Consider the following 14,484-nt stretch of genomic DNA (forward strand, 5'->3'; position numbering starts at 1 on the left):
AGAGCAAAAGAGAGGGGAGAGAGAGAGAGCAAAAGAGAGCGGGGAGAGACACAGCAAAAGAGGGAGAGAGACAGCAAAAGAGAGGGGGGAGAGAGCGCAAAAGAGAGGGGGGAGAGAGAGAGCAAAAGAGAGGGGAGAAAGAGAGAGTAAAAGAGAGGGGATATAGAGAGAGAGCAAGGGGTGGGACCGCTGTACTGCAAAAAATGGCCCGTGTGAACGGGCTTTAAGACTAGTTTGAAATAAAAAGCCACATAAACAAAACCATCTGTACAGATGTGTAATTAGGCCATGTGAGAACAGACCTGCCATGTTTGTTTAGGGAAATGCCCTTTTATACCATTTCTATAAGAGATTATTATCTTGTTACTTCTTTAACATACCGTATTCATCACAGTCACATTTATTTAGCCTTGTACTAATGAGTTTGTATACAGGGCATGTACCTTTATCCAAGGGCCCCATCACCAGAATAGCTGTCTGTCGCCCCTCATCTAATAATAGATCTTCTAGTTAAGGGGCTTTTCAAGTGTTTTGCCTTTTCTGTTGATGTGCTGCCCTAGGCACTGGTAATATATTGAGACTTTCCATGTATTGTTTTTTTTCTGTAGTTATACAGCTCTAGGCACTAGTAATTTGTTCAGACGTTGTAGGTTATTGGTGTTTAAGGCACTGGTAATATTTTTGTGGAACTTCAGCCAATGTGTTGTGTGCCAGATGAAGAAATAACAGAGACCAGACCAAATATCCAAACAATGGCTAACCCTTCACAGGCTGATCTCTAATTCACTGCTAGCAGAACTTCCCTTACAGACAAAGGGAAAGTGAAGCTCTTGCTAAGTGTAACAGCTAATATAATCGGAACATTCCTAGATAGGAGAAATAGATCTGATAAGTCATTATTAATCACACCACCCAGCTCCTCCAATAGCAGGTGCAATGGGAAGGGGGAGCAAACAATCACAATAACGCTAGTGTCATTATTGGCACCTCACTTGTAATCCTGCTCTTATTTGCACATTTCTTTCATGTTGGTTGAGTTGTTAGGCAAAATACAGACAAAGAAGAGTTTTATTTCTCTTAGAAAAACTAAGGCCTAGATTTAGAGTTCTGCGGTAGCCGTCAAAACCAGCGTTAGAGGCTCCTAAAGCTGGTTTTTACCGCCCTCAGGTATTTGGAGTCAGTGATTAAAGGGTCTAACGCTCACTTTCCAGCCGCGACTTTTCCATACCGCAGATCCCCTTACGTCAATTGCGTATCCTATCTTTTCAATGGGATCTTTCTAACTCCGGTATTTAGAGTCGTGGCTGGAGTGAGGGTTAGAAATCTAACGACCAAACTCCAGCCGCAGAAAAAAGTCAGTAGTTAAGAGCTTTTTGGGCTAACGCCGGTTCATAAAGCTCTTAACTACTGTACTCTAAAGTACACTAACACCCATAAACTACCTATGCACCCCTAAACCGAGGCCCCCCCACATCGCCGCCACTATAATAAATATTTTTAACCCCTAATCTGCCGACCGCCACCTACGTTATCCTTATGTACCCCTAATCTGCTGCCCCTAACACCGCCGACCCCTATATTATATTTATTAACCTCTAATCTGCCCCCCACAACGTTGCCGACACCTACCTACAATAATTAACCCCTAATCTGCCGACCGCAAAACGCCGCCACCTACGTTATCCCTATGAACCCCTAATCTGCTGCCCCTAACACCGCCGACCCCTATATTATATTTATTAACCCCTAATCTGCCCCCCACAACGTCGCCGCCACCTACCTACACTTATTAACCCCTAATCTGCCGAGCGGACCGCACCGCTACTATAATAAAGTTATTAACCCCTAATCCGCCTCACTCCCGCCTCAATAACCCTATAATAAATAGTATTAACCCCTAATCTGCCCTCCCTAACATCGCCGACACCTAACTTCAAACATTAACCCCTAATCTGCCGACCGGAGCTCACCGCTACTCTAATAAATGTTTTAACCCCTAAAGCTAATTCTAACCCTAACCCTAACACCCCCCTAAGTTAAATATAATTTTATTCTAACGAAATAAATTAACTATTATTAAATAACTTATTCCTATTTAAAGCTAAATACTTACCTGTAAAATAAACCCTAATATAGCTACAATATAAATTATAATTACATTGTAGCTATTTTAGGATTAATATTTATTTTACAGGCAACTTTGTATTTATTTTAACCAGGTACAATAGCTATTAAATAGTTAATAACTATTTAATAGTTACCTAGTTAAAATAATAACAAAATTACCTGTAAAATAAATCCTAACCTAAGTTACAATTAAACCTAACACTACACTAGCAATAAATTAATTAAATAAAATACCTACAATTACCTACAATTAAACCTAACACTACACTATCAATAAATTAATTAAATACAATTCCTACAAATAAATACATTTAAATAAATTAACTAAAGTACAAAAAATAAAAAAGAACTAAGTTACAAAAAAATAAAAAAAATATTTACAAACATTAGAAAAAAATTACAACAATTTTAAACTAATTACACCTACTCTAAGCCCCCTAATAAAATAACAAAGACCCCCAAAATAAAAAAACGCCCTACCCTATTCTAAATTACAAAAGTTCAAAGCTCTTTCACCTTACCAGCCCTTAAAAGGGCCCTTTGCGGGGCATGCCCCAAAAAATTCAGCTCTTTTGCCTGTAAAAAAATAAAAAAATACCCCCCCCAACATTACAACCCACCACCCACATACCCCTAATCTAACCCAAACCCCCCTTAAATAAACCTAACACTAAGCCCATGAAGATCTTCCTACCTTATCTTCACCACGCTGGGTTCACCGATCGATCCAGAAGAGCTCCTCCGATGTCTTGATCCAAGCCCAAGCGGGGGGCTGAAGAGGTCCATGATCCGACTGAAGTCTTCATCCAAGCGGGAGCTGAAGAGGTCCATGATCCGGCTGAAGTCTTCATCCAAGCGGTAGCTGAAGAGGTCCATGATCCGGCTGAAGTCTTCATCCAAGCGGGAGCTGAAGAGGTCCATGATCCGGCTGAAGTCTTCTATCAAGCGGCATCTTCAATCTTCTTTCTTCCGGATCCATGTTCATCCCGCCGACGCGGAACATCCATCTTTACTGACGACTTCCCGACGAATGACGGTTCCTTTAAGGGACGTCATCCAAGATGGCGTCCCTCGAATTCCGATTGGCTGATAGGATTCTATCAGCCAATCGGAATTAAGGTAGGAAAATTCTGATTGGCTGATGGAATCAGCCAATCAGAATCAAGTTCAATCCGATCAGCCAATCAGATTGAGCTTGCATTCTATTGGCTGATCGGAACAGCCAATAGAATGCGAGCTCAATCTGATTGGCTGATTGAATCAGCCAATCGGATTGAACTTGATTCTGATTGGCTGATTCCATCAGCCAATCAGAATTTTCCTACCTTAATTCCGATTGGCTGATAGAATCCTATCAGCCAATCGGAATTCGAGGGACGCCATCTTGGATGACGTCATTTAAAGGAACCGTCATTCGTCGTTCAGTCGTCGGCCAGGATGGATGTTCCGCGGTGGAGGTCTTCAGGATGCTGCCGCTTCGCTCCGGATGGATGCCGCTTGGATGAAGACTTCAATCGGATGGAAGACCTCTTCTGCCCCGCTTGGATGAAGACCGGATCATGGACCTCTTCAGCCCCCCGCTTGGGCTTGGATCAGGACATCGGAGGAGCTCTTCTGGACGGATCGGTGTGATACCCGGTGAGGTGAAGACAAGGTAGGATGATCTTCAGGGGCTTAGTGTTAGGTTTATTTAAGGGGGGTTTGGGTTAGATTAGGGGTATGTGGGTGGTGGGTTGTAATGTTGGGGGGCTTGGGTATTGTATGTTTTTTTTTAAAGGCAAAAGAGCTGTATTTCTTGGGGCATGCCCCGCAAAGGGCCCTGTTCAGGGCTGGTAAGGTAAAAGAGCTTTGAACTTTAGTAATTTAGAATAGGGTAGGGCATTTTTTTATTTTGGGGGGCTTTGTTATTTTATTAGGGGGCTTAAAGTAGGTGTAATTAGTTTAAAATTGTTGTAATATTTTTCTTATGTTTGTAAAATATTTTTTATTTTTTGTAACTTAGTTCTTTTTTATTTTTTGTACTTTAGCTAGTTTATTTAATTGTATTTATTTGTAGCAATTGTATTTAATTAATTTATTGATAGTGTAGTGTTAGGTTAATTGTAGGTAATTGTAGGTAGTTTATTTAATTAATTTATTGATAGTCTAGTGTTAGGTTTAATTGTAACTTAGGTTAGGATTTCTTTTACAGGTAAATTTGTAATTATTTTAACTATTTTAGCTATTAAATAGTTCTTAACTATTTAATAGCTATTGTACCTGGTTAAAATAAATACAAAGTTACCTGTAAAATAAATATTAATCCTAAAATAGCTATAATATAATTATAATTTATATTGTAGCTATATTAGGATTTATTTTACAGGTAAGTATTTAGCTTTAAATAGGAATAATTTATTTAATAAGAGTTAATTAATTTCGTTAGATTTAAATTATATTTAATTTAGGGGGGTGTTAGTGTTAGGGTTAGACTTAGCTTTAGGGGTTAATACATTTATTAGAATAGCGGTGAGCTCCGGTCGGCAGATTAGGGGTTAATAATTGAAGTTAGGTGTCGGCGATGTTAGGGAGGGCAGATTAGGGGTTAATACTATTTATTATAGGGTTAGTGAGGTGGATTAGGGGTTAATAACTTTATTATAGTAGCGCTCAGGTCCGCTCGGCAGATTAGGGGTTAATAAGTGTAGGCAGGTGGAGGCGACGTTGAGGGGGGCAGATTAGGGGTTAATAAATATAATATAGGGGTCGGAGGTGTTAGGGGCAGCAGATTAGGGGTACATAAGGATAACGTAGGTGGCGGCGCTTTGCGGTCGGCAGATTAGGGGTTAATAAGTGTAAGTAGGTGGAGGCGACGTTGTGGGGGGCAGGTTAGGGGTTAATAAATATAATACAGGGGTCGGCGGTGTTAGGGGCAGCAGATTAGGGGTACATAAGGATAACGTAGGTGGCGGTCGGCAGATTAGGGGTTAAAAAAATTTATTCGAGTGTCGGCGATGTGGGGGGACCTCGGTTTAGGGGTACATAGGTAGTTTATGGGTGTTAGTGTACTTTAGAGTACAGTAGTTAAGAGCATTATGAACCGGCGTTAGCCCAGAAAGCTCTTAACTACTGACTTTTTTCCTGCGGCTGGAGTTTTGTCGTTAGATGTCTAACGCTCACTTCAGACACGACTCTAAATACCCATTGAAAAGATAGGATACGCAATTTACGTAAGGGGATCTGCGGTATGGAAAAGTCGCGGCTGAAAAGTGAGCGTTAGACCCTATTTTGAGTGACTCCAAATACCGGCGGTAGCCTAAAACCAGCGTTAGGAGCCTCTAACGCTGGTTTTCACGGCTAACGCCAAACTCCAAATCTAGGTGTAAGTCTTGTTTGTTACATTTCATGTGAGTTACCTGCAGACAAGACTATGTGACATTACAAATATTATTTAAAGATAAATGAGGTTTCTACCAGTATAAATTAGACTTGTGCGGGGCAGAAAAATTAGTTTTGGATGTTTTAGAATTTCGTTTTAGGATCGATTCAAATTCGGATACATTCAAATGCATTTGTTTCTGATTCATTCGGATTAAAATAAATTTGGATGTATTTGGTTCGGATTCGATTTGTAAATTCGGAAGTTCGGTATGTGTTAGTTTGGATGTGTTGTGTATTAGATTAGTATTATGTACTGTAATATTAGGTGTAACTCATAGCAGAGTGATATAACCTAATATACTGTAAACTACTAGTGTAATCGTGGTTAGTCCATGGCCATCCGAATGTAATAAATAAATCCAAACTAATTTGAATTTATTATTTATTTGAATTTTTATTTATTTGAATTTTATTATTTATTTATTGGGATCTTTCTAACGCCGGTATTTAGAGTCGTGGCTGAAGTGAGCGTTAGAAATCTAACGACAAAACTCCAGCCGCAGAAAAAAAACAGGAGTTAAGAGCTTTATGGGCTAACGCCGGTTTATAAAGCTCTTAACTACTGTGCTCTAAAGTACACTAACACCCATAAACTACCTATGTACCCCTAAACCGAGGCCCCCCCACATCGCCGCCACTCTATGAATTTTTTTTAACCCCTAATCTGCCGACCGCACACCGCCGCCACCTACGTTATCCCTATGTACCCCTAATCTGCTGCCCCTAATACCGCCGACACCTACATAATATTTATTAACCCCTAATCTGCCGCCCCCGCTATCGCTGACACCTGCATATTTTTTTTAACCCCTAATCTGCCGCTCCGTACACCGCCGCAACCTATATTATACCTATGTACCCCTAATCTGCTGCCCCTAACACAGCCGACCCCTATATTATATTTATTAACCCCTAATCTGCCGCCCCCAACGTCGCCTCCACCTACCTACAATTATTAACCCCTAATCTGCCGACCGGACCACACCGCTACTATAATAAATGTATTAATCCCTAAAGCTAAACTCTAATGCGAGCTCAATCTGATTGGCTGATCGGATCAGCCAATCGGATTGAACTTGAATCTGATTGGCTGATGAATTTTCCTACCTTAATTCTGATTGGCTGATAGAATCCTATCAGCCAATCGGAATTTGAGGGACGCCATCTTGGATGACGTCCCATAAAGGAACCGTCATTTGTCGGGAAGTCGTCAGTGAAGATGGATGTTCCGCGTTGGCAGGATGAACTACATGGATCCGGAAGAAAGAAGATTGAAGATGCCGCTTGATAGAAGACTTCAGTCGGATCATGGACCTCTTCAGCTCCCGCTTGGATGAAGACTTTAGCCGGATCATGGACATCTTCAGCCCCCCGCTTGGGCTTGGATCAAGACATCGGAGGCTCTTCTGGATCGATCGGTGAACCCGGCGTTGTGAAGACAAGGTAGGGAGATCTTCAGGGGCTTAGTGTTAGGTTTATTTAAGGAGGGTTTGGGTTAGATTAGGGGTATGTGGGTGGTGGGTTGTAATGTTGGGGGGGGGGTATTGTATTTTATTAGGGGGCTTAGAGTAGGTGTAATTAGTTTAAAATTGTTGTAATATTTTTCTAATGTTTGTAAATATTTTTTTATTTTTTGTAACTTAGTTCTTTTTTATTTTTTGTACTTTAGTTAGTTTATTTCATTGTATTTATTTGTAGGTATTGTATTTAATTAATTTGTTGATAGTGTAGTGTTAGGTTTAATTGTAGATAATTGTAGGTAGTTTATTTAATTTATTTATTGATAGTGTAGTGTTAGGTTTAATTGTAACTTTTGTTAGGATTTATTTTACAGGTAATTTTGTAATTATTTTAACTAGGTAGCTATTAAATAGTTATTAACTATTTAATAGCTATTGTACCTGGTTAAAATAAATACAAAGTTGCCTGTAAAATAAATATTAATTCTAAAATAGCTACAATATAATTATAATTTATATTGTAGCTATATTAGGATTTATTTTACAGGTAAGTATTTAGCTTTAAATAGTAATAATTTATTTAATAAGAGTTAATTTATTTCGTTAGATTTAAATTATATTTAACTTAGGGGGGTGTTAGTGTTAGGGTTAGACTTAGCTTTAGGGGTTAATACATTTATTAGAGTAGCGGTGGGTCCGGTCGGCAGATTAGGGGTTAATAATTGTAGGTAGGTGGAGGCGACGTTGGGGGCGGCAGATTAGGGGTTAATAAATATAATATAGGGGTCGGCGGTGTAAGGGGCAGCAGATTAGGGGTACATAGGGATAACGTAGGTTGCGGCGGTGTACGGAGCGGCAGATTAGGGGTTAATAATAATATGCAGGGGTCAGCGATAGCGGGGGCAGCAGATTAGGGGTTAATAAATATAATATAGGGGTCTGCGGTGTTAGGGGCAGCAGATTAGGGGTACATAGGGATAACGTAGGTTGCGGCGGTGTACGGAGCGGCAGATTAGGGGTTAATAATAATATGCAGGGGTCAGCGATAGCGGGGGCGGCAGATTAGGGGTTAATAAGTGTAAGGTTAGGGGTGTTTAGACTCGGGGTACATGTTAGGGTGTTAGGTGCAGACTTAGGAAGTGTTTCCCCATAGGAAACAATGGGGCTGCGTTAGGAGCTGAACGCTGCTTTTTTGTTTCCTATGGGGGAATCGTGCACGAGCACGTTTTTGAAGCTGGCTGCGTCCATAAGCACCGCTGGTATCGAGAGTTGCAGTGGCGGTAAATATGCTCTACGCTCCCTTTTTTGGAGCCTAACGCAGCCCTTCTGTGAACTCTAAATACCAGTGGTATTTAAAAGGTGCGGGGGAAAAAAAGCATGCGTAGCTAACGCACTCCTTTGGCCGCAGAACTCTAAATCTAGCCGTTAGGGTTTATTTTATAGGTAAGTATTTAGTTTTAAAAAGGAATAATTTAGTTAATGATAGTAATTTTATTTAGATTTATTTGAATTATATTTAAGTTAGGGGGGTTAGGGTTAGACTTAGGTTTAGGGGTTAATACATTTAGAATAGTGGTTTGGACGTTGGGGACGGCAGATTAAGGGTTAATAAGTGTAGGTAGGTTAAGGAGACATTGGGGCGGCAGATTAGGGGGTTAATAAATATAATGTAGGTGTCGGCGATGTTGGGGGCAGCAGATTAGGGGTTATTAAATATAATGTAGGTGGCGGCGATGTTGGGGGCAGCAGATTAGGGGTTAATAAATATAATGTAGGTGGCGGCGATGTCCGGAGCGGCAGATTAGGGGTTAATAAGTATAATGTAGGTGTCTGCAATGTTGGGGGCGGCAGATTAGGGGTTAATAAGTGTAAGATTAGGGGTGTTTAGACTTGGGGTTCATGTTAGGGTGTTAGGTGTAAATATAACTTTAGTTTCCCCATCGGAATCAATGGGGCTGCCTTACGACCAGCTCACCCCTGATTTAAGCAGCGCTGGTATTGGAGTGTGGTATGGAGCTCAATTTTGCTCTACGCTCACTTCTTGCCTGTTAACGCCGGGTTTGTAAAAACCTGTAATACCAGCACTGTAGGTAAGTGAGTGGTGAGAATAAACTGCACGTTAGCACCGCACAGCTCATAACGCAAAACTCGTAATCTGGCCGTTTGTTATTTTTGTAAGGTTAGGTTTTTGGTTTTCAGTAATCTTAGGGTTGTTTTATTCTCTGCAAGGGTATTTTTTTTATATTTTCTGTAATCTTAGTTTTGTTTTTTCAGTAATCTTAGGGTTTTTTATTTTATGTAATGTTTGGGTTTTTTGTAATGCAGGTTTTTTTTGTTTGTAATTTTTGAATGCTTTTTAGGTAGTTAGTAAATTTTTTATTTTATTTCAGTGTATTTTAATTGGGGTTAAGTTAGGGGGTGTCAGGTTACGGGGCTTTGTTTTTAGTTTAATGCTTTGTGCTGTGGGGGTAAGAGGATTAGGGGTTAATAGGTTAATTGGGTGTTTGCATTGTGGGGGCTGGCAGATTAGGGGCTAATAGGTTAATTGGGTGTTTGCATTGTGGGGGGTTGGCGGATTAGGGGTTAACAAGTTAATTAGTTGTTTGCAATGTCGGGGGATGACGGTTTAGGGGTTTATATGTTTTATTAGTGATTGCGATGTATGGGGATGGCGGTTTAGGGGTTAATACATTTTATTAGTGATTGCGATGTATGGGGATGGCGGTTTAGGGGTTAATATGTTTATTTAGTATTTGTGATGTGGGGGATGGTTTTAAATGGTGTTTTAACATTTGGGTTAAAAAAATTCATGTTTAGATTTTTACGTGTGACTTCAACATTTTTTTTTTTTATGTTTATGTTACGCGTGCAATATGATATACTGGCGTAAGCTACTGTGGAACATAAAAGGGCCATAAAGATCACATTCTGGGGGTTGGGGTCCATATTGCTATGCTGAATGTTAAATATTACATTTCCCAACATCCCTGTCTCTCACTGCTGATATATATATAAAAAAAATGGCCATTTTCAAGCATCTTGACATGGACTTCAACCCCATTAGACTGCCACATTCAACTCTCTGTCTCTATACTACTAACTCCTTAAGGTGCTACACTGTCCCTAGTAAACCTATACTACTAACTCCTTAAGGTGCTACAATTATCCCTAGTAAACTAACTGGTATTTATAGTTCTCAATCCAGGACATTTTTAACTTAGGGAGGCTTCAAACAGTTTTCTTTCACCCCTATATCAGAGCAACATTAAACTTGTTGAACTGGTCATTTTCATCTGAGACAACAGACAGTAAAAGATGTTTTGTGATCCAGAAGTTTAAATATTATATCTCACAGCATGCCTTTCTCCAGAACTGCCAACTAATTTGCATAGTCGGTAAAGTCAGACAAAGGGCAAGATTTATCAAGCTCCGAAAAAATGCGCAAAAAATGTCGCGGAAATTTTCGTAGCTATTCGCAATTTCCGAAATCCAATTATTCGCCAATATTTATTAATATTGTTGAGACAAATTTCGTGCAAACGTTTTTTTGCGATGACAAGCGAATGACTAGTATAGTTTCTTGGAGAATGTGATGATTTTCACTTTATTTATCACTCGCAAGTAATTATCATGACTTTTACTTCCGGGAATAGTTTCATTGTTATTATTGTTATTGTCCTATTAAAATAATTAAACACGTGATTGTTTCTTATTGTTATTTCTTATTTATGATTAAAGTTGTTTTTATTCTGCCCCTTTTTTGGCGCTTCTGCACACTGTAAAGTTGCCCTCATTTGGTCGCTAAAACTATCTTCTTTTCATTGTTCTTTTTCATAATATATATTTTTATTTTTATTTATCTTTTTGTGCAATATATTTATAGAGATTTATATATATATATCGTACTCCTATTTTTTTTTTAATTTGTATATTTATAATTTTTAATCCAAAAAATAATTGATATATTTTTTTATATATTAAATTATTTATTTATTTATTTATTTATTTATTTATTTATTATGTCTGCTGCTGGCCTACAGGAAAACGCATCAACTGCCAGCAAAACAAAAGGTGGTCGAAATATACATTTTAGCCTATCTCAAAACAATGTTCTTGTAGACAAAATTTTAAATCACTATGATGTCCTGCTAGGCTGTAGAAGCAGGCAGACACCTATGGCACGTAAAAGGCAGATATGGCAAGATATAAGCCAGGAGGTATCTGCACAGGGTATAAACCCCAAAAATGTAAATAATTGTAAAAAACGTTTTTCGGATATAAAAAGAATAATTAAAATGAAACTATGCAAAGAAAAACGTTCAGCAAGAGGTACAGGGGGTGGTCCAGGATATACTGCTGATCTAATGGAGTATGAGAAGAAAGTTCTTAATTTGATGGGGCCTGAGGTTGTGGAGGGAATTGAAGTGCAAGGAGACACAGGCGATTATGCAGGTAAACTATTATTATTATTATTAGTAGTAGTATTTAAATCCTAATTGAAATTGATAAATGTTTTCATTCTCCTCACTCATTACTGGTGATTGATTTCAAATACAATTTTTTTCCTTATATTAAAATTTATTTTTGTTTTCTTTGAAACTTTTGTTGAAAAGCACATTCGATGTTCAATCTGTTTTTCACTTTTTGTTTGTAATGGAAGTAACTTAAATAATGCAGTAATATATTTCCAATTTTGTGCATTGCTTATTTCACTTTAATGGATATATTACATTAATCTTGGCTATTGATTACCCTTTTTTTTTTTTAGGATCCCCACCTACACAATCAGATGCTCATGCATTAACAGAGATTGCCGCTTGCAGCAGCGTCCTGCAAGAAGTTGGTAGGTATTTGTGCCTATATTGTCCCTCAAGCGTGTGCTATATGTATTTGCCTCTATAATTTTTTTTTTTTTTTTTTATTTATTTTTTTAAGAAGAGAATGATAATGATCAGAATATTGAAGGAGAGGAAACTTTGCTCCTTTTTGAAGGTAAAGCTAAAAAAAAATTTGTGTGCAAATCATATTAAAACATTATAAGACATTTTTTTTGTAGATTCAGATACAGCATGAAATTATAAGCAACTTACAATTTCACTACATTTTTCAGCTTTTATTAATTATATTGCTATCTATATTTTATAAGATGGAATGTAAATCTTAGCATCCATCCCATTTTAGGATCAGCACCATGGTTAGTGCTTGTTTATTGGAACCACTGACCATGGTGCTGAAACTAAAATATGATGGATGCTTTAAGAATTGCATTCCAGCTTATAACATACAGATAGCAATAGAATTAACAAAAGCTGACAATTGTAGTGAAATTGTAAGTTGCTTATATCCAGCAATTACAAAATTTGAATGTAATTGTTGTGGAATATTATACTTTAAAGATGCTGATACATGTGTATTCTGCCCTTTTAAAATCTCATCAATATTAAATTTAATTTTCATATTTTCAGTGAAAGATGATAGTAATCTATAATAGGTGGCATTGTCAAAATGAAATTATTGTTTATCTTTATTATAGATGATTCTGAAAATGTTGAATACGTTCTGAATTTACAACCAATACAGGAGACATCTCCTGTACATTCCTCAAGTACAAATGTAGAAGTACCAGAAGAAGAAATTGGAGATGTACACGAAGATATCCAACAAGAAGCACAAGCACCAACTGAAGAGGCAATATCAGTAAATTTGGTTAACATTCTGCAATTAGCCACAAATTTTCAGAATGAACAAAGGGCTTTTTTTCAACAGATGAGTGACCTGCAAAGTGAACGTTTGGAAATTGACAGGCAGAGTTTACTTGCTCGTCAAGAGACAAATAGGTTGCTTGCATTACTAGTGAATATTTTACAAACAAGAATTGTGAATCATTGATTTTTTTTTGGGTGGGTTTTCTTAAAATGTTTTTTTTGTTTTTTAAACAGTTAATGTATAAATGTTGGTTATGATTTATAACATATCATATGTTAAATTAAAAACTATTAATGCCGTTTGAATGTATTTCTCTATTATTAAACTTTACCTTTTTAAAAAAATAACAGACACATATATTATAATATAATAATTTTTTATAGAAACTAAACCAAAAATGCAAATATAATTGAAACACAAGTTAAATTTTCAGGGTTATTTTTTTTTTTTTAATACATTTGCTCCGTTATGGCTCTTCTAAAATTTTGGATGCTTCTTGTTATTGTATGCATCATGACTTCTAACCGATCAAATTCTGCGATTATGGTCTCTCTTGAGATGAGTCCAAGTTCTTCTTCCACAACCTCTTTTAAAGATAAAAAAATGTATTAAAAAAATTGTTAGTAAGATTTAACATTCATTTTGTACAATTTTTATAAACTGAAGTTTATAATATATATTAATGTGACAATCAACATTACATGCTTCATATAGAACTGAGAATTGGAATACACTTTATAATTTACTCCAATTATCTAAGTTTGTATATTGACAATATCAGTAAATTAGAAAGATGTTTCAAATTTTATGCTGTATCCAAATGCGTTTTGTATAAAGAACATTTCCACGAACATCCTACAATGTATAAATATTTGTTAATAAATATATATATATTTATATATCTATTTATATATATATATATATATATATATATATGTATAAATTTTTTAATATATATATATATATATATATATATAAATAAATATATATATATATATATATTTATAAAAACAAAATAATAATGATGGCTAAAAACAAAAGTAAATAACTTACGTGTACCAATGTTTCTTGTGGAAGTAGATTCTTCGGCTTCAACATCATCTATGAATAAAACAAATTAATGAAACGGATTACCATATTCAAATAAAGATGCTTATAGAAAGGCACAATCATTATATTACAAATACCAAAACCAACCTTCAAAACCCACAGAACCGGAGTCCGAAGAATGTTCTACTGTTATTTTTGGTCTTTGGATAGGTAGAACAAAATCTGGCTCTTCCGTTCTAATTTCTACTGCTGCTTCTATAACCAAAAAAAAATATATCTATATAATATAGGCCTTTTCTGTTTTTCAAAAGCTGTTATTGCGCAGTAGAGACCTGTAATCGTTGCTAGTGCTGATCGGGTGTGAGGGTGGTGTGAGGTTGGCGTTTCCGGGCGTGAGAGAGCTGAAAAGACATAGCGAGTAGAGAGAGGGAGAGAGACAGCAAAAGAGAGAGGGGAGAAAGGGGAGAGAGAAATCAAGAGAGAGGGGGGAGAGAGACAGCAAAAGAGAGGGGGGAGAAAGGCGAGAGAGAAATCAAGAGAGAGGGGTGATAGAGACAGCAAAAGAGAGGGGGGAGAAAGGGGAGAAAGAGAGCAGAAGAACGGGAGAGAGAGACAGCAAAAGAGAGGGAGATAGAGAGAGAGCATTGTACATTAACTTTATGACCTATTTATCTTTGTTGTAATTTTAATAAATCTGTGGACATTATTTCACGGGTATTAT

This window comes from Bombina bombina, chromosome 7, assembly GCF_027579735.1.
Source record: "Bombina bombina isolate aBomBom1 chromosome 7, aBomBom1.pri, whole genome shotgun sequence".
In the NCBI taxonomy this organism is placed as follows: domain Eukaryota; kingdom Metazoa; phylum Chordata; class Amphibia; order Anura; family Bombinatoridae; genus Bombina; species Bombina bombina.